The 27,329-nt window shown below is 40.6% G+C and overlaps 1 protein-coding gene and 1 long non-coding RNA gene across 2 annotated transcripts in view; one reads left to right on the top strand and one right to left on the bottom strand.

The window, feature by feature from the left end:
* The window catches only part of Ndufa3 (NADH:ubiquinone oxidoreductase subunit A3), a 331,527-nt gene that overhangs the window by 53,171 nt on the left and 251,027 nt on the right, over positions 1-27,329 (bottom strand). The gene's annotated exons all lie outside the window — the stretch shown is intronic.
* Positions 44-2,101, top strand: LOC127203482 (uncharacterized). The gene is made up of 3 exons (XR_007832373.1): positions 44-492; positions 726-778; positions 1,557-2,101. It is a non-coding gene; the product is annotated as an uncharacterized LOC127203482 (long non-coding RNA).

Below are 27,329 nucleotides of genomic sequence, written 5' to 3'. Positions count from 1 at the left end.
AGTGTGGGCAACTTGGGTCTCAGGAGGTGGTGGGTTTCCTTGTGAACCTCCAAACAGGGTTTCAGGATGTCAGCCCCAGGGAGACCTCAAACTGTGGCAGGGTAGCTTAGAAGCACTTGCAGATCTCAGATGAGAAAGCACTTGACCTCAGAACCTGTGCAATGTCAGGTGTTCTGTAAACTTCACCATGTTCTGGGACATTTGGTCACTGACCTTTGTGTTGTGAAATTGCTTCCTTCCTTCCCTGCTCATGCCTGGTAGATGGAATTCCTACTCTTCTAGCTAAGACTCCTCTCCTTGCAGCTCAGAAAGAGACAGAATTGCAACTCCCTGAAAGAGCTGCAGAGCCAGGAACGAGGGACAGAGGCTTCCAGAAGAGGTAAACCATGGCTAGTGACACAGACACCTGCCTGCCTGAAACATCACACTGACAACTCACATCTTGTTTCTCCAGGTCCAGTCCATCTGCTGCCACCCAGGAAGAAAGCCATTGTGAGAGAAAGAGAGTCCTGGGATGGGGGTGTCAGAGGTCTCAGAATTGCAGGGGTAGTGGAGAGGACTCAAGGTCTTCCCTGTGTGGGTCTGGACTTCACACTGCATGTCCAGGGATAATCCAGCACTCCCTGCCTCTCTGTCCCCACATGGGCATGACAGGAAATAGTGTAGGGCTCTGAGACATGCCTAGACTATGGTCAGGGGACATTCTGTTTGTTCTTCTATAACAGATGCTTCCATGGAGGACATTCGACCTAATGACAGTGTGGATCTAGACAGTTGGGTGAGATCCCAGTCCCCATTGGCAGTGCTAAACCTTAGGGTGCAGTTTACTGATGGGGGCCCTCTTTGTTCTCCTTCCCTCAGCCCTCAGCATTTCCACAGCTTCCCTCTCCCTCCCTTCTGCAAACACATGCCTCATGTGTGCTATGGCCTCACTCTCTCCTCATTTTCTTGGGATTATAAGTTTCCACCCTCTGTGTACTTTCTGGCTTTTGGCCATCTGTCTGGTTGTCTTCTGAGTGGGAAAACCTGTGTAAAGAAGCCCACAGAGACGTCTAAGGGACAAGCAACAGTAAGCATTGGACAGAGTAGAATCAAAAGTACCTGGACAGTAATTGTAGGGTTATTTCAGAGTTTACTTTGTGTGTGTGCTTTGCCTGTATGTTTGTCTCTGCATGGCATGCCTGCATGGTCCTTCTAGAGACCAGAAGTGTGGGTCAAATATCCTGGTATTAGCATTACAGTTGACTAGAGGCTGCCATGTGGGTTCTGGGAACCACACCCAGGTCCTCTGCAAGAGCAGCCAGTTCTTGTAACCATGGAGCCACCTCTCCAACCCCAAGAAATGTGTTTTTAGGAATATGGACTGTGTTGCTGAATCCAAGACAGAAAGAGTGTCAGGTTAAGCCTGAACTGTAGAGAGGAAGCCCAGTAAGAACCCACCAGGGAAGTAGTAATCTAAATGGGTCACTCTGGCCATTCTATGGGAAACTGGCCAGAGGACATCCCCCAGGGGAACAAGGAGACACTATCTGTACCTCACTACTTCCCTGTAACAGCGACCACCTGAGGAAGACCTGCAGGGAGAGACATATGCCCAGGTGAAACCTTCCAGGCTCAGGAAAGCAAAAACTCCCTTACCTTCTGCCATGTCAAGTGAGCTCATGAACACAAAAGATGGACAAGCAAAAGAGGACAGAGAGGTGCACAGTCAGGTGGGTCCTGTCCTCCAGAGACCTACAGATTCTCCCAAGCCAAGCATAAACCTTCCTCTCACTCTCTCCCACTGAAGGCTGCAGAATCCAAGGATACTGAGGATGTGACCTATGCCCAGCTATGCATCAGGACGCTCAGCATGGAGACAGCTGCACCTCCTCCCTCCCAGGCAGAGGAAGACCCAGAGGAGCCTAATGTATATGCTGCTCTGATGGCTGCTCGTGCTGAGGCTGTTCCCAAGGACAAGGAGCAATGACCTTCTGCATGCCAGCATGGATAACAGGCCACCAAGGGATTTGGGAATTTTAAGCTACCTGTCTGAGCTTTAACTAATGTCACACAGTTTGGAAATAAAGCCAGAGATTCTCAATATTCAAGTGAAATGAGAAACGAAAGGGTTTTCCATTGAGTGCTAATTTTAATGGCATATCCCAACAAAGCAATGAAGTAAGAAAATTTACAAGCATAGTTACATAGCCTTACAATTTCAACTGATGAAAGTCTGAGGCAGAAAAAATGCTTTTGTTTTATGGCTATCTTGGGATACCTTGTAAAATTCATGCCAGTCTGGGCTACATAGTGAGACACGTTTCAGAAAAACATTAGCTACCAAACGTCTCAGTGTAGGTAGACACCTGAAATAATAGTACTTTGGAGTGATGGAAAGGAAGACCAAAAAGTCAGAGTCATCTTCAGCTACATTGCTTAGAAGGAAGAGGCTAGCATGGAACAAATCAGACCCTGCTAAAAAAAATAATAAATAGATCAGGTTTGGTGCTGCATGCCTTCAATTTCAGAAAGAAGGAGGTAGAGATAAGACAGATCTCTGTGCATCTGAGACAACCTGGTATACATATGGAGTTCCAGGACAGACAAGAATACATATAGAAACCTTTCCTCAAGACTAAATAAATAAAATAGGCCTGGTAAGATGTCTCAACATGTAAACACACTTGACAGCATGCTGGATATCTTAAATCGGCTTTATAGGAATAGTTTAAAAAGAAAACTGAGTTTAACCAGTTGTCCTCTGGCTGCCACCTGAGTCCCCAGTGTCATCCCCACACCCAATAACTAAATAAAATGATCATAAAAAATTAACAAATAACCACAAGTAAAAGATTGTTGTAGTGATTTAGGCTGGTAATAACAATAGAACTGTCCTCAAACTTTCTGTCCTCCTGCCTCAGCTCCTGTCATGTACAACCCTATATTTATTCTCTTTAATGTATAAAATATTTATATTGTTTTATTTAATTGTATATAGGTGAGTCTCTGTGACTATATGGCATGTGTACAGGTACCCATGGGGGACAGAGTGGGCACTGGAGCTGAAATTATAGGTGTTTGGAAGCTTCATGATGTTGGGCTAGTAACTGAAATCAGATCCTCAAGAAGAATGGTATACATGTTCTTAACCACAGAGCCATGTCCACAACCTTCCTATGTTTGTTCAAAAATATTCACAGCAGAATACTATAAACAATTTTATAGCAACATACTAGGAGATATACATAAAATGGGAAGATCTCTTGACATGAATAAGTTATCTGTGTGGAATAACACACATTGAACACACTATTTCTTTAAAAGTTCCCATTTGGACTAATATCCAAAATATATAAAGATCTCAAGAAATTAAACACCACAAGACAAATAACCTAATTAAGAAATGGGGCTCAGCCAGGGGTCCCGCTCAAACTAAGGCACCAGCCAAGGACAACACAGGAGGTAAACTTTAAACCCCTTCCCAGATCTAGCCAATGGTCAGAATATTCTCCACACTTGAGTGGAGAGTGGGGATATGACTTTCTCACGTACTATGGTGCCTCACATTTGACCATGTCCCCTGGAGGGGGAGACCTGGTGGCACTCAGAGGAAGGACAGCAGGTTACCAAGAAGAGACTTGATACCCTATGAGAATATATAGGGGGAGGTAATCCCCCTCAGGAAAAGTCATAGGGGAGAAGAATAATGGGAAAATGGGGGGGGAGGAATGGGAGGATACAAGGGATGGGATAAACATTGAGATGTAACAAGAATAAATTAATAAAATAAAAAAAATAAAAAGAAATGAGGCTCAGGACTAAACAGATAATTCTCAAAAGAGGAATATCAAATGAGAGAGAAACACTTAAAAATGCCTAATGTCCTTAGTCAGCATAGAAATGCAAATAAAAATGACTCTGACAACACAAATGTCTAAGATCAAAAACTCAAGTGACAGCATATGCTGAAGTGGAACACTCTTTCATTGCTAGTGGTAGTGCAAACTTGTACAATCACTTTCTCAGAAAACTGGGAATATGGCTACCACAAGACCCAGCTATTCCACTCCTTGGAATATACCCAAAAGATGCTCCACCACATAACAATGACATATGCTCCACCATGCTCATAGCAGCCTTATTCATACTAGCCGGAACATGGAAACAACCTAGATGTCCCTCATTCACAGAATAGATAAAGAAACTGTGGTACATTTACACCATGGGATACTACTCAGCTATTAAAAACAAGAAAATCCTTAAATTTGCAGGTGAATAAATTGACCTAGAAATGATAATGCTGAGTTAACCCAGACCCAGAAGCATACACATGGTATATATTCACTTATATTTGGACACTAGGCCAACAGAGATATCCCCTGAAATTCTTCACTTAGTTGGAAATCGTGATAGATATTGGGATTTCCTATTGGGACTCTAGGTGAGAGAGGTAAGGAAGAACAGGGAAATAGAAGGTCTAGAGGATTCTAGAAATCTACTAGAAGACCATTAAGGATGGTTGATTTGGACCCAGGCATGTCATCTCAAATTCCTGTACTAACCAAGGTCAATGCATGCAGTAAACCTAGAACCCCTATCCAGATCTAGACTATGGACACCACATCCTCCATCATTGTGTGGAGAGCAGAGACTGACTAGGACATGAACTCAGGACCACTTCTCCTTTATGGAGAGACCTGGTGACACTCAGAGCAAGAGTAAGCTGGCTACCAGGAAGAGACCTGATAGGCTGTGATCTTGTAGGGTGGGACAAGGTCCCCATATGTCACAGACATAGAGGAGGGGAATGGGATGAAAGAAAAAGGGAGGGGAAATGAGAAGATACAAGTGATGGATGACAAATGAGATGTAACCTGAATAAATTGCTTAAATAAAAAAAATTCAAAAGATAAGAAAAATACAGCATAAAAAAGAAAAGAGAAGAAAAATTCCCCTTTGGAAATTCCTTTTTTAAATATATTTTATTAATTTATTCATATTACATATCAATTGTTAGCCCATCCCTTCTATCCTCCCATTACCCCCTCCCTCCCATTTTCCTCTTACTCCCCTCCCCTATAACTGGGACTGAGGGGGACCTCCTCCCCCTGTATATGCTCATAGGGTATCAAGTCTCTTCTTGGTAACCTGCTATCCTTTCTCTGAGTGCCACCAGGCCTCCCCATCTAGGGGACATGGTCAAATACGGGGCACCAGAGTTCGTGTGAAAGTCATACCCCACTCTCCACTCAACTGTGGAAAATGTCCTGTCCATTGCCTAGATCTGGGTAGGGGCTTGAAGTTTACTGCATGTATTGTCCTTGGCTGGTGCCATCGTTTGAGCAGAACCCCTGAGCCCAGATCTGCCCAGCATAATGTTCTTCTTGTAGGTTTCTAGGACCCTCTGGATCCTTCTATTTCCCCATTCTCCCATGCTTCTCTCACCTAGAGTCCAATAGGGTGTCCTCCCCCTCTGTCCCACTTTCCTGGTAAGTGAAGAATTTCATGGGACATGCCCCTTGCTTGGGAACGCACTTGATGACTAAGATGCACTTCTGTTATATGTGTAGGGGGCCTAGGATAACTCCATGCATGCTCTTTGGTTTGTGGTTCAGACTCTGTGAGCCCCCATGGTCCCACATTTGGTAACACTGTAGTTTGCACTGTGTCATTCCGTACAGTCTTGCAGAATATTCCCTGAATTTGGCTTATTGACTATGGGCCTCTGTATCTATTTCCATCAGTTACTGGATGAAGCTTTTAAGAAAACAGTTATTCTGGCCTTCAGTCTGCAAATATAGCAGTTTCATTAAGTGTCGGGGAGTGGCTCTTTCTCAAGGGTGGTTCTCATGTGGTGTTAGTCATTGGTTTGACATTCTCTCAATCTCTGCTCTATCTTTATCCCTGCAGATCTTTTGGATGAGACAAATTTTGGGTTGGAGCATTTGTGCATGTGTTGGTGTCCCCTCCCTCCACTGAAAGTATGACCTGGCTACACAAATTGGTAACTTCAGATTCCATAATCCCTGCTACAGTCAGTTTCACTGAGGTCACTCCCTAGACTCCTAGGAACTTATTCTTTCTCAGAGATCCCCCCACAAATTTCTGTTCTTTCTTGTGCCTCCCTTTCCCACCCCCATTCTCTCTTCATCTGTTCTCTACACCCTTTACCCTTCCATTACATATCATACCCCATTCCATTTTCCATCTACTTAAGATCTCTATTTTATTTCTGCTCTCAGTGAGATTCAAATATCCTTGAATCAAGTATCCCTTCTTGGATTCTGTCTTATTCCCTCAGACACCAATGCTCAGGGGTGCACATATATCTGATTCCATATACAATACCAGAATATTAATTGCCAATGCACAACTCAAACAGGTAGTAATCCCATTCCTCTTTCTTGTTAGTGTGAAGATCAGCCAGTTTAACTGCAATGGAAGGTATTTAATCTGGCTTAACATTTTGGTGATTGAGAAAAATGTGTGGCCTCGCTTCTGAAGGCATCCTCAGCTTCTCCATCTTTCCCTTCGCATTCTGATGTTAACTCCAAATAATCTTTACCTAACTTGTTTCTGTCACAGTCACCTGGGCATCAACACAGTAGGTCCTGTAAAGAAGCAAGACATCTGACTATAGTCTCAAAACATCAACCTATCATCACATTACCTCAAGATCCTTACCTACTTCATCCTATTGTTCTCAACACTGCATATTCTCTTTCAACAGTCTTCTTAGGTTCTCAACCTACATGCTGAGTCCCTCCTCAGAACTGTTCTTCATGCAATATTATGTAGAAACCCTTCCACATGTTCAGAGTCAACAAGACTAAACTCAGCAATCACAGGTATCCCTAAAAGACAAATTCATTTCAGAACACAACCTGTCTCTAACACACACACACATATGTGCACATGTAACACAAACTTCGGTCACTAAATACCAGTCCTACTGCCAGTTGGCTCTCAGAGACAATAAGAGACAAGAAAATACCACTAACTCCTCTTCACCTAATACGAGCATAGCAGTATACTCATCTTAGGCTGCTTAACTTTTCGTAAATTCATGGGCACAGTTCCTTATTAAGGACAAACTAGAATCCACATGAAAAATTTTGATGCTTATGACACCTTGGTTAGGATCGGGCTACTCGTGATTTATCACAGTTTTCTACCAATAGATTTCCTCTAAAATAAATCTTTCCCTAACAGTGCTTCATAGAGCAACAACATAATCATGTATTCCTTTGTCTAAATATCTCCCATTGTTTAGTGGTGAAGCCATGGAAGACAATAATTGTGAATGAGGGCATCAGGACATTGTGATAGTGTCACATCTCAGAATATGTGATGCTCCTCCTTACTAGGCAAACAATCCTATCAAAGTTGCCCCAGGCTTTGGTCCCATAACATTTCAATGAAACCTTACCCAAGGACTCAATTTGTTACCATTGTTAGAGAAAATTAGCTTCCCTTTCTATGTAGCTACAAGAAAAACAGAAAGCTGCAACTGATGGAAAAAATTAGTTAGTGACACCAATTACTCTCTTGCCAGGGACCAAGTGCATGTGACACTAGTTCACTTAATGGTGATGTTGGCATAATGTTCTTGTGGACTGTGTACAGTTTACCCTTGTTCATTCAAATGCTGAGTCCTCTATCTCACTATCTGGTTTCAATCATGTCATTGAATCATTATGTTTATTCTAAGTATCTCCTGTCTCAAGTTTGTGTAAGCATGACACTATTTTGTCTCTGCCAATAAAAGCCAACTAGCCAATGCTGAACAAGACAGAGAATCGGATGGCACATGCTGGCCCAGTGAGGGTAGGAGGAAGATCATGAAGGACAGGGGAACTGCACATGGTGGGGACTGAGAAACACTAGAAGGAATGAGCCAGACCTAGGATATGAGTGAAAAACAAGTATAGTATGGGAGATCTAAATGGGAGGAAACTATAGTAGCTTGAAGGACTAGGATGGAGAAATTATTGTACAGTATTGTGCCCTACACTAAGTAAATACGTCCTAATCTCTCTATGTGGTCATTTGAGTATAAAGCTGGCTAAGGAGTAACCACTGATTTATTAAAATAATAAATCAATATTAAATATTAATAACCATTCAACATGGTGTGTGGATAATTAGGGAAGGAATAATTCCTGTACTAAAAGTAAGTGTGAAGGAAAAGACTTGTTGTAACGTGAGCGTCAGTCAGGTTCTCAGTATGTTTCTTCTGCTCTGAAAGCTCTCCACAGCATCAGCCTACATCTTCTGCAAGGCATCTTCAAGCCAGAAAAACGACTACTTATATTAAGGGCCCAGTGCTTTGTAAATGGACAGGATGAACAAATAAAGGAGACCATTAAGGAGGCTCTGAGAAGAGGGCTTCCTCATAGTCACTAAAAGAATGGTGGGTGAGGAATAGAAAATTTCAATTTACAGCTATTTCTGGCCTACACTGAATATAAAGATATGAGACACTTTTGCATGGATTTAAGTGAGACTTGTTATTGTGTGCTGCGTCAGGAGAAGCCTGGTGCTTGACCCAGGCAATAGGCAGAGTAAAGCCTGCCACATGTAGGAGAATTCTGCCCTGTTTGAAGGATCATCTTTGTAACACAGAACAAATGTGAGGACATCATTGGTGTGACAGGAGGGAGTGTCCATGCTTTAATTGAAATGATTTTTTGCTTAGGCTTCTTGTGGAAATTGAGAACTTATGTCATTGAGCAAGAGAACCTAAAGTGCATTGTTAGCATATTTTTCAGTTTTGCTGAGATACCCTGAGCATGCATGCTCACCTATTCCGGGGGTCTTTAAGAAATCCCAGATCTAGCCAATGGTCAGAATATTCTCCACATTTGAGTGGAGAGTGGGATATGACTTTCTCACGTACTATGGTGCCTCACATTTGACCATGTCCCCTGGAGGGGGAGACCTGGTGGCACTCAGAGGAAGGACAGCAGGTAGCCAAGAAGAGACTTGATACCCTATGAGAATATACAGGGGGAGGTAATCCCCCTCAGGAACAGTCATAGGGGAGGGGAATAATGGGAAAATGGGGGGGGGAGGAATGGGAGGATACAAGGGATGGGATAAACATTGAGATGTAACAAGAATAAATTAATAAAAAAAAACAGAAATCTCAGAACAGGGATGGAGACACTCAGATCAGAGTACGTTCTGATTATAATAGTATTGGAACTGCCTCAGACTTCACCTGCTACAAAAACCTCAGAGAGACTAAGTGCTGACTTCCTGTCCTCAGGACACTTCATTTTTACTTTGTACTTCAGCACAAGTTAGATTTCTTAGGAAAAAGACACTTTACAGCTTCCTGTTTAACATGTCTCACAATACATGGGCAACCTCAGAGGTTGATGTAGAGTCCAAACTACACAGGTGTGTTTCAAGCCAGGCTTGTTAACACAGAAATCACAGGGAGATAAGAGTCGTGCCCATATTCCTGGTGAGCCGTGATGACCAGATATTCATCCTGCACGCACCAAGGACAGCTCAAACCTCATGTAAGGTAAAGAAGGTGTGTGGGATAGCATCAAATAAGACACAGACTCAAACCAATGCTAGATCTGAAGATGCTGATAACAGAGATCACTGTCAGGAATCCAAAATCAAGGCCAACACTGAGGGCTTTTCCCCCTGTACTCTGAATCCTTTATCTGCAAGCAGAAGATAGCTCTGATTAAGCAGTCAATAAGAATTCAATGTATTTTTGCATTTAGATTTAGTTTTACGTGCATAAGTTATTGATTTGGTGATTAATTACAGAGAAACTGTTGGAAATGACTGCAGTATTTATGGAGATGTACAGGTAGCTATATCAGTGAACAAAGTAAATTGGCCAATTTGATACCTCACTTGAGAGTCTGAGAAATGTATAGTGTTGACAGTTCACTCCACTGGAATGTGGCTTATTTCCTGTTGTCTTCAGCATGTGGTTTCTCAATATCCACAGCCACATCGTTCTCACTAATTTTCATGTCTTTAAATTTTTGTCTGCTTTGTTCATTGGTCACCTTTTGCTATTCTCTCATCTTGTATTATTTTCAGGAGCATCTCTGTAACTCTGACAACTTAGTAAGAGAGATATCTGATGCAAAAGCTTCCCTCTGACAGTCTAAGTTGACATGAAAAGACAATGCCAAATAAAATCTGAAATTTTCAGTGTGGGAATCATCTGTTTCACCAAACGGGGTGAGAACTCATTCTCCCTTTAGGGAGACATATGATAGTTTAAAGAAATTTCCTTACTGCAAAGGAACAGAACCATTTTGTCTACTGCCTCAAAGATAGATGGAAATCTTGAATGACGTGAGCTAGGAATCAGTGTTGTGTTCAACAGCCCCATGCCTATATCTCACCTTCTGTGATGCTTGGCCCTTGGAATATAAATGAAGGCGTATTATTAATATCATCAAAGGTCTTACTGACATCCAGGAAAATACACTGTGTGCTTGTTATATTTGCATCATTGTAAGAGTGTATTATGGTCATATGCAAATCTAATCTTTGACTTTATTTGGTGGCCACGGAAGTTCTTTGTCTTTTTCTCATAAGAAAAGCCAAGGCCCACAATTTTCTAGAAAAGGAACTCCAGAAAGAAAGGCTGGGGAATAGAACAACCAACAGTGATGGTGAGACTTGTACCAATCAACCTTGAGAAGTTGCTATGGCAACTCCTTGAAATATTTAGAGTTGGCAAATAAAAGAGTAAATTTCTGAGATTCCATCTTACACATACCAGAATGACTAGGATCAAAAACACAAGTTACAGCATGTGCTGGTGAGAATGTGAAGAAAGAAGGTCACTCCTTCATTACTGGTGGGAGTGAAAACTTTTACAACCACTTTGGAAACCAATCTGGTGCTTTCTCAGAAAACTGGGAATAGTTCTACCTCAACACCCAGCTAGACCACTCCTGGGTATATAACCTGATTCTTCACCATACAACAAGGACATTTCCTCAACTATGTTCATAGTATCCTTACCTGTAATAGCCAAAACCTAGAAACAACCTACATGTCCCTCAATCAAAAAATGAACAAAGAAACTGTGGTACATTTACACAATGGAATACTACTCAGCTATTAAAAACAAGAAAATCTTGAAATTTGCATGCAAATGGATGGAACTACAAAAGATAATCCTGAGTGAGTAACCCAGACCCAGAAAGACATGCATGGTATAAACTCACTTAGAAGCAGACATTAGCCATATAATACAAGATAAAGACATTACAATACACACACCTAAAGAACGTAAAAAACAAGGAAGACCCTATGGAGAATGCATAGTTCTCAATCAGAGCAACAAATGGAATAGGCACCAGAAGCAGTTGAAGTGATGGAACCTTACCATAAAGTTCTTCTGAAATAATCTACCCAGCAGGAGATCCAGGCAGATGCTGATGCTCACAGCCAACTTCTGGGTGAAGCACAGAGATACTTATGGAAGAGTTTGGTAATGGAAGGACCTGGAGGGGTCAGGAGTTCCACAAGGAGACCAATGGAGGCAAAAATAAGAGCAGAGGAAGTTGAGGCTGCAGAGACTGATGCACCAACCAAGGACCAGGCATGGTGAGGGCCTAGACCCTCTGCACATATGTAGTAGACAGGTAGCACAGTCTCATTATGGTCTCATAATATGGGGAGTAGGGACTACTGACATGGACTTTGGTCCCCATACATTGAACAACTCCCCCAGTGATGTGGCCTTGTAGGGCCAAGAGGAAGAGAATATAAGCAGTTCAGATGAGACTTGATAGGCTGAGGTCAGATGTTAAGGGAGGAGGACTCCCCTTCTGAACTAGGGGAGGGGGGTATGAGGGAGGGAGGTTGGGACCAGGAGGTGACAAGGGATGGGCCTAAAATTGGGATGTAAAGTGAACAAATTAAAAATGAAAAAATTTAAAAGAGTGAAATTATTTCTAACATAACCACAAAAGAAGAGACTAGTAGAGAGAGCTTGCAAAAAGACATCAATATTCTCATGTCAAAATCAGAAGATCATTACAATCATAACGTTAGAACTGCATAATGCTTGTTATAAATTATGTTTTCAGAACAAAAGAACCAGACACCGATGCTGGATCAGACCTGACAGAATTCATTCCTCTCAGCATGCAGGATGCTGACATGTTGCTTCCTCCATGTAACTCCAGTCCCAGAAAATCCAACATTCTCTGCTCAAAACCACTGGCACCAGGAACATATGTGGTGCACATACATTGTAAATTCATATGCTCAGAAAAAAATATTCATTCATTAAAAATAAATATAAATAGAGTATGTTATGATATAAACACCTCCATACACTGGAAGACTTTAGTGTCAACGCAAAGAACCATGTGGTAATAGAGACCATTCTGACCACTTTAAGATTGGGCACAACAGTCAGTGAGAACATCAGCAAGGAAGTGTCTGACATGAGCAACACTGCAGACTAAATACACCAAAACATGAAAGAACCTAATAATTGACAATGAGCCCACAGCACTCTCCAGGACAGGTCACTGCTGGTCACAGAGCAGGTCACCACATTAGGAAGATGAGCTCACATCAAGAATAAGATTAGGCCACAGTGGAATGAAATTTTAATTCAGTAAGTGAAAGGGAAAATGAGACCTCTTCAATGTTCATGGTAATTAATTAGCACATTATTAACAACCAGTAGGTTTGGAAAAGAATAAAAAAAGAAAGATTACTGAGGATGGGAACAATCAAGAGAGGGTGACAGATAACAGGAAGGATTGAAAGATAGGCTTGATGAAAACATTACATATACAGGTTTGAAATTTTCAAATGACAAAAAATATAAGCCAATGGCTGGGTGTGGTGCCTGCAGGTTTAATCTCAGCATGTAGGAATCAGAATCAGAAGGATCTCTGTGAGTTCCAGCTCAGCCTGGTATACATAACCATCTTCCACACTGCCAAGGCTACATAGATAGAAACCCTGTTTCAAAACAACAGCATAAATAATTAAACTTATAAACATAAGGTGAGGGTAACAAAGGAAAAATTAAAAGTAATATCAGAAGTGGAAAATCACAGGAAAAAAATGTGTGCATGACTCAAAGGTAGACTACATTCCCCGGATATTAACCAGAGTCCCTCCATAAATCCCTAGCACCAAAATAAAAAAAAATAAAATACTTTTACTGAGCTCTCTTTCTCTTCAACAAAGTGGCCGAACAGACACCAATATGTGGACCTTCTGGAAAGCCTTAAAGAGCAAAACCATAATCCTATAGATGGACCTCAGTGAGACCATTGTGAGTGTCCTGATAAAATCAAAGATCAGTAAGGAATCACAAATTACCACCAGAAGCTGATATTTGCAGCCAACAGATGGAAAGTGACTTTACCAAGGCCAACTACATCATCCAGAAATAGCCCACCTGTTCCTCAAACAACCTCTGTGGTAGACTCATCCTGCCATATCTTTGGCAGCTTTCCCAGGGGTACAACTATGACAACATGAATAGTGTTGCTGACAAGTGCCACAAGAAGGGTGAAAACACCAACAACCTGTACAGAATATGTCAAATAAAGTCAAGACCTTGTTTGGCCCAGGACCAGTGAAAAACTGTAATTTTTATTTTTTTCACAAAGGAGATGGAATAAGAAATGTGCAGATGTTAGGTGTGGACCAGTGAGATGGCCCAGTGCATAACTGCCTAAAGACAAGGCTTAAGACCTGACTCTGAGCCACAGAATTCATATTTTGCAAAGAGAAAAGTGATTGTTAAGAAGGCCTATGAACTCTCTGGCCATGCTTTGGCACATTTATACACATGCACACACACAGACAAACACACACACTGCAAAAAATTAATAGATAATAAATAAATATAATTTTTAAATTGTATGGAAAGTACACACATCATAAAGAACCAGAAATAGTGGTGCATGCTTGCAACTGATCAGTTGAGACTGTGAGGAACAGGATAAAAAAAAATCTCATATCATACATGTGTACATAGAAATACCAATCTCTTAAGCCTTAAAAACTTTTGAAAATGTGGATATATCTCACATAAAAATGTGAAAAGGTAAAATAAAAATAAAAAATGTGAAAAGGAACACTAGGGAAGCAGAGGCAGGTGCATCTCTAAGTTAAATGCAAGCCTTCTCTACAGAGTGGGTTCACTACAGTAAGGGATACACAAGAAACTCAGTCTTGGAAACAACAAAAATATGCAAAGGAATGAATTAAAAGGCTAAATCCAATTGCATATTTTTCTTTGAAATATTCATATAAATCTGCTGCTACCTGGACCTGTATACTCTGAAAAACACAGGAAACAAGTAACCTCACACCCACAAAACAAAATAAAGGAAACACACACACACACACACACACACATATACACATCATCACAATCACCACCATACCACCACCACCACCACCATACCACCACCACCACCATCAAAAGAACAGGAACTAACAACCACTAGTCATAAATATCTCTAAATACCAATGGCCTCAACCCCCTAATAAAAAGAATCATGTTCACCAAATGGAAGCAAAAAAAAGGGCCCATCATTCTGCATCATACAAGAAACACACCTCAGCAATAAAAATAGACATTACCTCAGAGTAAAAGACTGGAAAAAAGATGCCAAAACAAATAGACCCAAGAAGCAAGCTGAAGTAGTCTTTCTAGTATCTAATAAAATAGACTTTCAGCCAAAATTAATCAAAAGGAATAGGGAAGGACACTTAATACTCATCAAAGGGAAAATAAACCCAGTGATATCTCATTTCTGAACAACTCTTCCCTAATGTAAGGGCTCCCACAGTCATAAAAGAAACATTACTAAAGTTTAAACATATGCAAAAATAGATGATAGATGAGAGATAGATAGATAGATAGATAGATAGATAGATAGATAGATGATAGTTTAACAAATGTAATTTAAAAGTTGTAATGAAAAATACACACATCAGAAAACAACACACACACACATAAAAGAGAAATGGTGTTGCACATTTCTAACACATCATGTGAGACTGTAAGGAACAAAATACATGAAAATGCTTAATCTAAAAATTTACTAACACAAACCATCCAGGAAATCTGGGACACCATAAAAAGACCAAACCTAAGAATAATAATAATAGAAGAAGAAGAATATATCCAGCTTGAAGGTACAGAAAATATCTTCAGTAAAATCATGGAAGAAAAGTTCCCTAACCTAAAGAAAGAGATGCCTATAACACGACAGAAGCCTACAAAATACCAAATAAATGGGTATTCCTCCCCACCACATATTAATTAAAATACTAAATGTACAGACCAAAGAAAACATATTAAAAGCCACAAGGAATACATGCCAAGTAATATATAAATGTAGAGCTATTAGAATTATACCGTGCATCTCAACAGATACTTTAAAAATCATAAGGGCATAGGCAGATATCTTCCAGACCCTAAGAGACCACAGATGCCAGCCCAGACTACTATACACAGAAAATCATTCAATCTCCATAGAGGAAGAAAACAAGATATTCCATGACAAAACCACATGTAAACAATATGTTTTCAGTCAACCATCCCGACAGAGGATTCTTAAAGGAAAACTCCAAAAGAACAAGGGTAACTATACCCACACACACAAAACATAGGAAATAAATAACTTCACATCAGCACACACAAAAAGGGACACACACACACATATGCACGCACACACACACACACACACACACACACACACACACACTACCAGCACCAGTACCAAAGTTACAGAAATCAACAATCATTGGTCATTAATATCTCTCAACATCAATGAACTCAATTCCCCAGTAAAAAGACACACATTACAGTCTCTTCCAGGGTGCCACCTCACCTAAGATCTTAAAGACATAAAGTCTTTACACATCACTATACTGGACTGTAACTTCTCTCTGGTGTCTTTACCTTCAGCCTTCTCTATATACACAGTCACGTTCTCTTCTATACTTTCCATGTATAAATTTTTTGTCAAAGTTAAGGCAATGGAGTCGGGTGGTGGTGGTACATGCCTTTAATCTCAGCACTTGGGAGGCAAACGCAAGTGGATCTCCATGAGGTCAAGCAGGGAATTCCAGGGCCGCTAGAGCTGTTACACAGAGAAAACTTGTCTCAAAAAAACCAAAAGGAAAAAAAAATACAATGGTTATACTTGTCACAATTACATGCACCGTCTTGTCATCTGCAATGTCTCACACTGTTTAATATTAGCACTGGGAAATCAGAGAAAGATGGATCTCTCTGAGTTTGGACCCAGCATCATCCACATGTTCTAGAACAGCCAGGGACACATAGAGAAATCCTCTTCCAAAATAAAGACAATACAAAAAGAAGAAAGAAAGAAAGAACATTGATGCAAAAGATTGCCACATGAGGTTCTACTTTGACATGAAAAATCAATGACATAAAGATTACCTGAGTCGTTTAGTGTAAGATTAAAAAGTTAGGACATCTCCCCTGCTTCAGAAAAGAGGCTGAGTCCTCACTCTCTTTTTATAGACATATGCACATGAGGGTAAAGACTTTACTTTGCCCTCAGTTACAGAAATTTTTTGTCTCTTGTCCCCTATGTTAAATAGAAAAGTCAAATATGAGACTGAAATTAGCACTGGCGTTGGAAAGTTTCATGTTGGCATTTCATGAGTTGTGATACCTTGCCTGAGCCCATTGAAATATGTATCAAAGAGGATGTATGAATGCTTCTTATTCAATTCTAGGGGGGAAGAACTGTGTGTTTTCTAAATTTGCATTATTGCAATAATGTTTTAAAGACATATGCACATTTCATCTTCTGTTTTCTTGGGTGCTGAAGGGAGATATTTGTCTTGATTACCCAAGAAAACTCAAGGCCCACTGATAATAGGAGAAAGTACTCTGGGAAGGAGGGTTGTGACTCAGGAGAACCAACACTAAAAGATGAGCAGGCACTCATTGATTCTCTCATCAACCCTTCCTATAAGAGAAAGAATCCTTTTCTAGGATTCCAAAACTGCCAATGTTAATGGTAAGATCAAAGATGGCCATCACTGCCAGTACCAGAGAAAGCTTATGTAGAATTCTACAAGCTGTGGGTCACACACTGAGGGAAGGCAAGGATTCTTCCAGCCTTGTACTTCATTATGTGGGAATTGCTTTATTCCTTTTACTTCTTCTCTATAAGGGGCAGTCTGTCTCCCACCACGGCATTGAAACTCCTCAGAAATTCCCCCTTTCCCAGCTTCCATTCTCTCTTGGCCACAGCCTTTATCTTATACTTAGAATACTGTCTTAATACCCTAGGCAGAAATGGCCATGGAAGGAAATTTGCCCTGTTTTATATAGAATACCAAAATAACACTTACCGATGTTCAAACCAAGCAGGTAGTAATGTCACTTCTACTTTCCTATGAGCAAAAAAGTAGCAGTCACCTTTCTTTCAGGTTAGTGTGAGGATCAGCCAGTTCAATGGCATAAAATGAGTATAATGTTTTATGATTTCAGTAATAAAGAAACGTGTACTGCGTAACTTGATAAGGATCTTCGGCTTCTTTATACTTCCCTTCACATTCTGCCAGTTCCTTATTAGGGACATGCTAGACACCCACATACACAAATTGCCATACTGATGGCGCATTGTCAGGAACCAAGTTAATTCTCCCTTGCAATGGTAACTAAGTGATCCCTTGTGTGAGACTTCACTGAACTACAGCGGAGTTCAGTGTTCCAAGCCTGAGAAAAGCATTGTAAAGACGTGGATAGGAGTGCTTATCAATCAAGGAGGAACATCGGCTATTCTGGGACATGAAACTTACACAGGATTCTGTGGCTTCACCTCCCTACACAATGACTGTGCTTGGTTGTTTCAAAACTAAACAGTGCCAATATTTAGGCAGAGGAATATATGACCATGTTGCTTGATTTTAGTTAATTTTAAAGACTTGATTTCAAAGATTTATCACAATTTTCCTGGAATACAGTCTTCCTACCATAAATTCTTCCATAACAGTGGTCTTTGTACTGCTGCAACATGGCAATATGTTCCTATATATCCTTCACAATAGCCACAAATAATACAAACTGTATCAGTATAACCCTTGCCAAGCAAGCTAAAGTCCTGTATAAAAAGAAGGTCAAGTCTCTGAAGAAAGAAATTAAAGACAGTATCAGAATATCTAGGGCCAATGGGTCCCATAGTCCAGCTCCAAGTGATGAACTGTCCTCAGATAACTGATAAGCATACATCACATTTAATTAGTCTTCTGTGATTCAGATGGGTCAGATGTAGAGAGTTGGCAGAAGCGTCATATTTGCTGGTGGATATGAACTCATCAGGATATGTGACATGCTTGATCTTCAAACTTGCTCCACACACTCCCATCCAGGATACCTCACATGCACCATAGTCACTGAGCACATAGTGAGATGGACTTTGATGGCTTAGATGTGTAATCCTGTGTGTTCATCAGAGTTTTCCCAGCTGAGGATGGCTCCTGTTGCTTCTCAGGAACAGGAACGTGGTGGGAAGTAGGTGGTTTCCTGTCCTGAATCTTCCTTAGCCTTGAGCAGGATCCATGTGGTAGTGTCTTGGGTTTGGGTTCTGTTTTTCATGTGACTTCTTTGATATCAACACTGTTTCTAGGTTTTAACTGGTTTGAGGAGTAATTGGACTCTCTGTATTTCTGCAAGTGGATGCAAATCCTCATTATAGATGCCTAATAAAATTTTGTTCCTTTGTCTCTTTGAGGAAACACAATTTCTTTATTTCGGTGAGTGAAACACACAACATGCACAGAGAAAGAAAGACAGAGAGAGAGAGAGAGAGAGAGAGAGAGAGAGAGAGAGAGAGAGAGAGAGAGAGAGGAGAGTTCATCCATGAGTTCCTTTATTAGATGAACTTGACTTAATGAATAAACCCTGTTGAACATGTGTATCGCTCCTTTTTCATACAAACGTGAGATACCCAGTTATTTTCCATTCAGGATTTTGTGTCTCTTTGGAAAGAAAAGAAACTTCACACCCAGATTCATGACTGACTAAGTAGTATCCTATTACTTTCTAAGAATACCTTTGGGCCTGGCTGAATTGACAGAGAAAGCTTTATTGAAACATGTTTGAAAATAAGAGAGGGGAGCATGGATCTCTTGTCTCACTCATAATTTTAGATCAAATGCCCTCCGGATGTTTCCACTTACTATAATGATGGGCACAGGATTATTGTATATAGTCTTTTTTATTTTAATATGTACTCCAACTACTCTTAGACTCTTGACAATTATTCTTATGAAGGCAGGTAGGAGTTTACCAAAAACATTTTGGCATTAATCTTGGTGCTCATGTGGTTTCTGTCCTTAATTTTTTTACACGGTGTATGACATTTACCCATTACATAAGTTGAAACAAGGTTGCCTACCTGAGATGAAGCCAATTTGATTGTAATGTATAATCTTAATGTGCCCCTAAACTTTCTTGATATATATTTTGTTAATAACTTATTCAACTATGTTCATCAAAGAAAAAGAAAGATGTTTGAGGTCTTTGAAGACTTTACCTAACTATCCTACCATATCTTTCTATAGAATCATATCTATCTGCTGCACCTACGATGTATATTCTTGTGATATAAGTAGACTAGCAATTGACATGACCATGATTTGATCAACTAGCAATTAACTTGTGTAACTTATTATTCCTAAGCAGCTTGCAATAGCACTTTCAAAGCATTGGAAGTAAACCTTGCCTTGTAACTGTGTTATATACAATACCACATATTAGAATAGAAAAAAATTATAGAAGAAGAATCTTACATTTGAGTTCCAATTATATACCACTGTATCTAGAGTTAAACTTATTTTGCCCTCTATATACAAATTTCTATACCAGTGAATTAAAAATAACAATTGAGGTACTAAGTTCAGAAGCTGATTCACTAATCTACTTTTTGTTCTATCTTTGCTATATATTTCTATATTCCCCTAAACCTCAGATGCAGGTTAACCCTTGACAACACACAACCTAACTCAAAGAGGACGATGAGCATCAAAGAACCTCCTTACGGAGATGGCTTCAAGTGGGGCAAAGAAACCACTGGCCATAATGTCCTCATTTCTGCCACAGACAGAATTATGCCTTAAAAAGGGCAAACTTGGGTGCAGGCAGAGTCAACAGCCAAAGACTGCCAAGACAGGGTAAGCAGGTCCTCGGTAGTTCCTGCCTCACAAATATGCCTGTCAGATACATTGGGACAGAAGGCTGAAGAAGATGATCCAAAATTATAAAGAGTTTTGGGTGACAACTCAGGTAGCAAACTGTCTCTGTCATTTTCTCATTTGGAAAGCTACTAACCTGCACTCCTGGCATACTCAGGTAATCAAGTTTATTCCTTCTCAAGTCTCTGGTGGAGTTAAAGCTTAGTTTTATGATGAAGCCCAGTTGTTTAGGGGTTAAGATATTTTTAGGTATAGATATGTGTTTTAAGTTGATAATGACAAGATGTGATGGAGGTTGAATTACGTTCAGAATTTTAGATGCACCAAGATAGGAAAGATGTCTTCAAGGCTGTGAAATACAAATGCCAAAACACTAAGAACTTGACATTTATATAATTCCTGATTGTTTCATGGTTCTTCTTGCTATATGTAATCTATTGTATAGATGTGTAATAGTATAAATGTATATGTAAAAATTTGAAATTAAAAAAAGAAAGCTGTTTGAGATAGAAGAGTGAATAATGAGCATTCTACCCTGTTCTCAGCTGAAATCTCACCATGGCCTGCCTCTGAGAAATTGTGGTTCTGTGTTTCCTCTCACTTGTCAACTACCATCACAATGTTTTTCATTGTATCTCCATCTGAGAAGCCATCACCTTCTGGTGAAGTCATCACCTTCTGGAATTGCTTAGTGGCTCCAGTGTCAACTCCAGGCTTATGAGTAGACTGTATGGACTCATCAACTGTGACTGGCTTTTTGGGATCAATTTGAGAGAAGAGGACTCTGTGTATGGGGATTTACAGAGTATGGATTGGTGGAAGCCCAGGGATTGGGTGTTTTGTACAGATTTTTCATTTCAAATTAGCATGATCTAGGCTGAGTCCTAATGAGGAGCTGGAGATGTCAGTTACAGTGGTCTGGGTGGGGGGTCTGAGCTCTTGGAGTTTTCTCAGGCAGAGGTCTGCCCACTTTTCTGAGATAAGTGTTTGTAAAAGTTTACAAGGTGTCCAAAATTTATAAAGAGTCCACTGACATTGTAATTATAATGGACAGCTCCCAAGGCAGTGGCAGCAGGCATTCTGAGGCAAGATACCTGTCTAGGTTTTCATACCACTCTGCTGAGGCAGGATTACTCACCATGGACAGCTCCCACTGGGGCACTAACAGGAGACAACATTTTGTCTCCTGTCTCCACACCCCAGAGCAGGAAAGAGGAGCTGACTGCTCCAAGGAAAGGAGGAGGACTGGCAGTAAGCCACTTGAAATGTAGTGGCTGGCTTCTCATAGATTTTGGACCTGATGGTGCAGTAGGCTATAGGGCACGAAGGGAAGGGCAGTGGGTTTCCTGAAGCTTGGGGAAGGTAGCATGTCACAGGGCTGGGGAGCACAGTGGATAGCAGAAGCTTTGGGGAATGCAGCGGGTCCCCTCAGCATAAACATGTGTCACTGCCACTTGGTGAGGGATGCCATAGCACTGGGGCAGGCTACTACTGTTGTCCAAAGCTGAGGCTTGAGGCAGAGCGCCATGGCTTTCACCTCAAGGTGTCAAGATTAGGGCCACACCTAAGACTCTTTGATGTAGCTATGGCCTAAGCAGCAACTGAACCCTTAAAGTACTCATCACAGTACAGCCCTGGCTGATGTTGGCCCCTTCAAGAACTCAACAGTACACTGATATTGTCTCTCTTGTACAGCTACTTAGTGACCTCGGTGGGACCATGACTCTCTGGGTTGGATCACAATATAGTCTTGGAAGATTCATTCTGATAAAGGAATGAGAACAAATCATGGGCCTTGTTGCATACATAAGCTCAAACCAAGCCCAAAGACACAAGGACTGTTGTTCATTCTTGGACCATTAATGGTGACCTATATATGAACATGCCGGTGTTACATTTATTGAAAGGAAAAAATCCTTAAGTGTAGTCGATCCTCAGAGACCCACTGCAGATTCCAGTCTTGGTTGAGGAATTCTAAACCCTTAATTAACTATTTCATGACCTGAGGGTGTTGCTAGGAGACTGTTCAGAGGAGAAGGACAGATAGAATGTGAACGTGTGAAGCTGAGTTCTCCAGTGGCAGAATGTGAGAGGGAGGAAAATCTGCATAAGAGGGTTGGAGAGGGTAGGTATAGGGAAAGAATGAACTGCCTATCTCTGCCTCGTTATCACAGCAGAGACGCCCAGGAATTTTCACTAATGATGCAGAAAGTATTGACCTAGGAACTTGAGAGACTGGTGTCCAAGTATCTTTCTGATATCAATTGTGACAAATTAACATTACCCAATGAAGTACAAACACAACACCTGTGTTCCCTGGTTAAATTCTTTAGACTGGGATCCCTAAAGTTGACTTCTCCTTGGGCTCTCTGAGCAGTACCAGGGGAGAGGGAAAACATTTGGTACACACACTACTCTTCTCCCAAAGAGATGCCAAGCAACCTGTTACAGATGAGGAGTCCACCCAGTCTACTCAGAAGCCTGGAGTTGACACTGGAGCCAGTAAGCAATTCCAGATGGTGATGGCTATAGAAAGGGATGGCTTCTCCGATGAAAAGACAGTGAATAGCATTAGGATGGGAGTGGACAAGTGAGAGGAAACACAGACACAAGTTCTCAGAAGTAGGCCATGGTGAGATTTCAGGTGAGAACAAGGCGGAAAGCTCATAACCCACTCTTCTTTCTCAAACAGCTTTCTTTTTCATTAATAAGCACAGATGAACAAGTTATTAACAAAATATATACCAAGGAAATTTAGGAACACATTGAGATTATACATTACGCTCAAGTTGGCTTCATCTCAGATAGGCAAACTTGGTTCAACACATATAATGGGTAAATGCCAAACACCATGTAAAGGACTTAAGGACAGAAACCACATAACCACCAAGACTGACGGAAAAATTATCTTTGGTAAAGTTCTATCTACCTTCATAATAACAATTGTCAAGACTTTAGGAGTAGTTGTAGCATAAATTAAAATAATCAGGACTATATAAAATAACCTTAGGAGTAGTTGTAACATATTTTAAAATAATTAGGACTATATAATAAGCAACCTATAGCCATCATTATATTAAGTGGCAGCAACCTGAATCCCTTTCATCTAAAGTTAGGAGTGTAACAAGCATTTGCACTCTCCCTTCTCTCACGGCGAGCTTCTTTCCATAAAGCTTTCTTTGGCGGTTCAGCCAAGCCTGAAGGTGCTCTTAGAAAATAATAGAACACTAATTAGTCAGGCATGGAGCTGGATACGCAGTTTATTTCTATCCAAGGAGAGACTGAAAATCCTGAACTAAAAATAACTGAGTATCTCACTCTTACATGAAAAACAAATGATACACATGATCAACATGGGTGTACTCATCAATGACTCAAGGATGATCTAAGAAAAAAGCATGAGAAAAGTCTCTCTAGTCCTCTCTCTCTCTCTCTCTCTCTCTCTCTCTCTCTCTCTCTCTTTATCTCTCTCTCTCTCTTTCTCTCTCTTTATGTTTGTGTGTCTGTGTCTCTCTGTCTCTGTGTGTGTTTATGTATGTATTGTGTGTTTCATTCTCAAAAGTGAAGAAATATGAGTTTCCTCAAAGAGATGAAGAAACAAAATTTTGCCAAACATCTATAACGAAGATTTGCACCCACTTGGAGGAAGACATAGTCCACTCACTCCCCAAACCAATGAAAACCTAGATATACTGTTGATGTCAAAAAAGTCACACAAAAACAGAACCCCCACTCTAGACATAGTCACATGTAGCCTGCCAAAGAATGTGGCTGATTCCAGACAGGAACTCACCTACCTCCCACTATGATACTACTCCTGGAAAGCCTCAGAGTCATCCTCAATCCTGAAAACTGTACTGGACACATAGGATTAAAAATGTAACCCAGCAGAGTCCATCTCTCTCTCTCTCTGTCCTCAGTGACTACAGTGTATGTGGGGTGCCATGGATGGGAGTCCATGGGGCAAGTTTGGAGAACAAGTATGAGGCAACATCCTGAGGAGTTCATATCCACGAACAAATATGATGCCTCTGCCACCTCTCTACATCTGACCCATATGAAACACAGAAGACCAATGAGATATGATGAATGCCTATCAATCATCTGAGGAAAGTTCATCCCCTGGAGCTTATCTAACCAGAAGAGGGCATCAAGTCTTCCTGCTGATGTGCATGCCTGTGGGAAGGATTCTGGGACTCAGCTCACAGCACTGGATGCACGCATTACTCATTCCAATAACATGACTCATTAGTTACCATCAGGCCATGAACAGCTGGCCAGGCACAGTGGTGCACTCCAGTAATCCCAGCATTCAGAAGGCAGAGCAGGCAAATCTCTGTAAATTTGAGACCAGCCTGGTGAACAAGAGAGTCCAGGACAACCAAGGATACACAGAAAGCCTCAAAAAATAATAAATAAATAAATAAATAAACTAGCTATGCAATCAATAGAAAACTGACACCAGAAACACATGACACACTGAGCATGACAAGTCAAAGGAATGCACAAGATGCATTTAAAATTCTCTAAGAAATAATTTCTAAAAGTGAAGAAAAGAGAGAGAGTTGTTATTGTAGTAAAGAATTGATGCCAGATATAAACTTCAATTTCAATAAGAATTTGGAGTAACATACTTGTCACACCAGGAGAATAAGATTACTTCCTAAGGACAAAACAAATAAACTCCTCACTATTTATAACATTATAAACATTTATTCAGGGCTGGGGAGATGGATCAGTGCTTAAGAACAATTCCTGGTCTTGGAGAGAAGCCAGAATCATGTCTGAGAACCCATATTGTGGGTCACAACCACTGGTAACTCCAATTAATGGAATTTAGTGTTCTTTTCTGATACCATATGCACAAGACATAGGCATGGTGGTCATAGATACCTGCAGGAAAAAAATACACATGACTTTAAAATAAATAAATCTAAAATTAAATATTTAATAATTAAATGCCTATACAAAAGTGGCAAACATTCAGGGAGGGACAGAGAACAGAATAGTACAGACCCCTCTGGCCTCTGTACCATTAGATAGAACTTCAGTAAGAAAGCAGCAGACAGGAGCAAACATTTCAGACCAAATGCTCCAAACATGCAAGAACTTTCCAACTCATAGTGCCTCAGCAAGACCCTCCAGGATTGGAAATTTCTGGCCACAGAGCAGGTCTCTGCAACAGGAAGATGAGCTCACATCAAGAATCAGTTCAGCCACAATGAAATGAAACTCAAATTCAACAAATGAAAAGGAAAATGGGAACTCTCACAGATTCATGGAATTAAGCAGCACATGTTCAACAACCAGCAGGACAGGGAAGGAATCAGAAAGAAATTCACATCAGTAAGGAGGAAAATCAGCAAGAGGCAGGGAGGGAAAAGAGGAGGAAATGGGTGAGAACTCAATCAAAACTCACTTTATACAGGTATGAAAGACTCAGGGGCTTAAAAAAATTAAACCTGCCAGGTGTTTGTGGTTCACACTTTTAATCCCAGCATTGGGAAGGCAGAGGCAGAGGGTCTCTGTGAGGTCTAGCCTAGACTCATCTACATAGCTAGCCCCAGAACTTCATAGACAGAGCCTACCTCAATACAAAAAAAAAAAAGAGAATTAAACCCATAAGTATATGAAAAAAGGTAGCAGAGGAAAAGTTACATGACAAGAAATAAATAATTACAAAATAAAACTGGGGTGTAGTTTGTCACTAGAAAATGTGCTTAGAACACCGGAGGCTGTGTCGTCAAATCTCTAACACCAAAAACAGAGAGAAATAATATATTTTTTACTGAGATCTCTTTCTCTTGAACTACGCCACCCTTCAAACACCACTTGTAAATCTTTGGCAAGGCACTGAAGGGCAAGTTCATCATCTTCCTGGTTGAATTCAGTGCCACCATTGAGAATGTAAAGAGAGAGATCCAGGACCAATAAGTCATCTCACCAAAACACCAGCAGCTCTGATTGTTGCCACAGTAGATGGAGAGAGACTCCACCCTGACTGACTAGGACACCCAGAAAGCATCCACCCTGCCCCTGGGGCTGAGCCTGCGATGTGGCATCATCCAGCCATCCCTTTGCTTGCTTCTCATAATTTACAATTGTGACAAGGTGACACAGTGCTGCCCAGAAATGATGCCCATGTCTGTGCCATTGTGTGATGAACTGCTGCAAGAAGAGTGGTGGTCACAACTACAACCTAGGTCCCAAGAAAGCCAAACAAACTGTGCACCTTTTGGATCAGGACACCCAGGATCAAATAATTTTTTACTGAATCAGAAGGACAAAGGAAAATGATGATGGTAAGTGTTGGGTCACTGAAATGGCTCAGAGTATAGTTTCCTGCTACCAACTTGAAAACCTGAGTCTGACCTACAGGATTCACATTATACAGGGAAAATTTGTTACTCAAGTTGTCCCTTGACCTCCTCACATGTGCTTTGACACAAATGCACATATCTATGTACATACACACTCACTAAAAAAATAGATAACTAACAAATGTAATTTAAAAGTTGTAATGGAAAGTACAAACAAAAAAAAATACAAAAAGAGAAAAACACCAAACATATGGAAATAGTGGTGTGCAATGATACCCCATAACTTGAGAGTATAAGAAAAAGATTTTTTGTTTGGTTTGGTTTTTCAAGACAAGGTTTCTCTGTGTAGCCTTGGCTGTCCTGGACTCTCTTTCTAGACCAGCCTGGCTTTGAACTCACAAAGATCTGCCAGTCTCTACCTCCCAAGTGCTGGGATTAAAGGCCTGTGCCACCACACCCACCAGGCATTAGGAAAAGATTTAAATTTTTTTCTATGCAGATGTACACAGCAAGATCCTCCTCAGATACATTTAAAAATATTGGAAAGAAAGAAATATTTCACAAAAAATGTGAAAATGAGCTGTAAGAAGAAATTTAATTGAGAACATGGCTGCTCTGGGAAGAGATCACATCCAAAGACCTTCTAGGTCTGTATGATCCAGCTGGAACACAAACATACCCTTAATCTTTGAGCAGAGGCAAGCAGATCTGAGTTCAAGACCAGCTTGTTATAAAGCAAGGTTCAGTTCATGAAAAGCTTTATTCCAGGAGTTGTAGTACAAGCCCTTAACCAAACAATGAAAG

This window comes from Acomys russatus, chromosome 19 (assembly GCF_903995435.1).
Source record: "Acomys russatus chromosome 19, mAcoRus1.1, whole genome shotgun sequence".
Taxonomy (NCBI): domain Eukaryota; kingdom Metazoa; phylum Chordata; class Mammalia; order Rodentia; family Muridae; genus Acomys; species Acomys russatus.
This window is presented reverse-complemented; position numbering and strand designations above follow the sequence as displayed.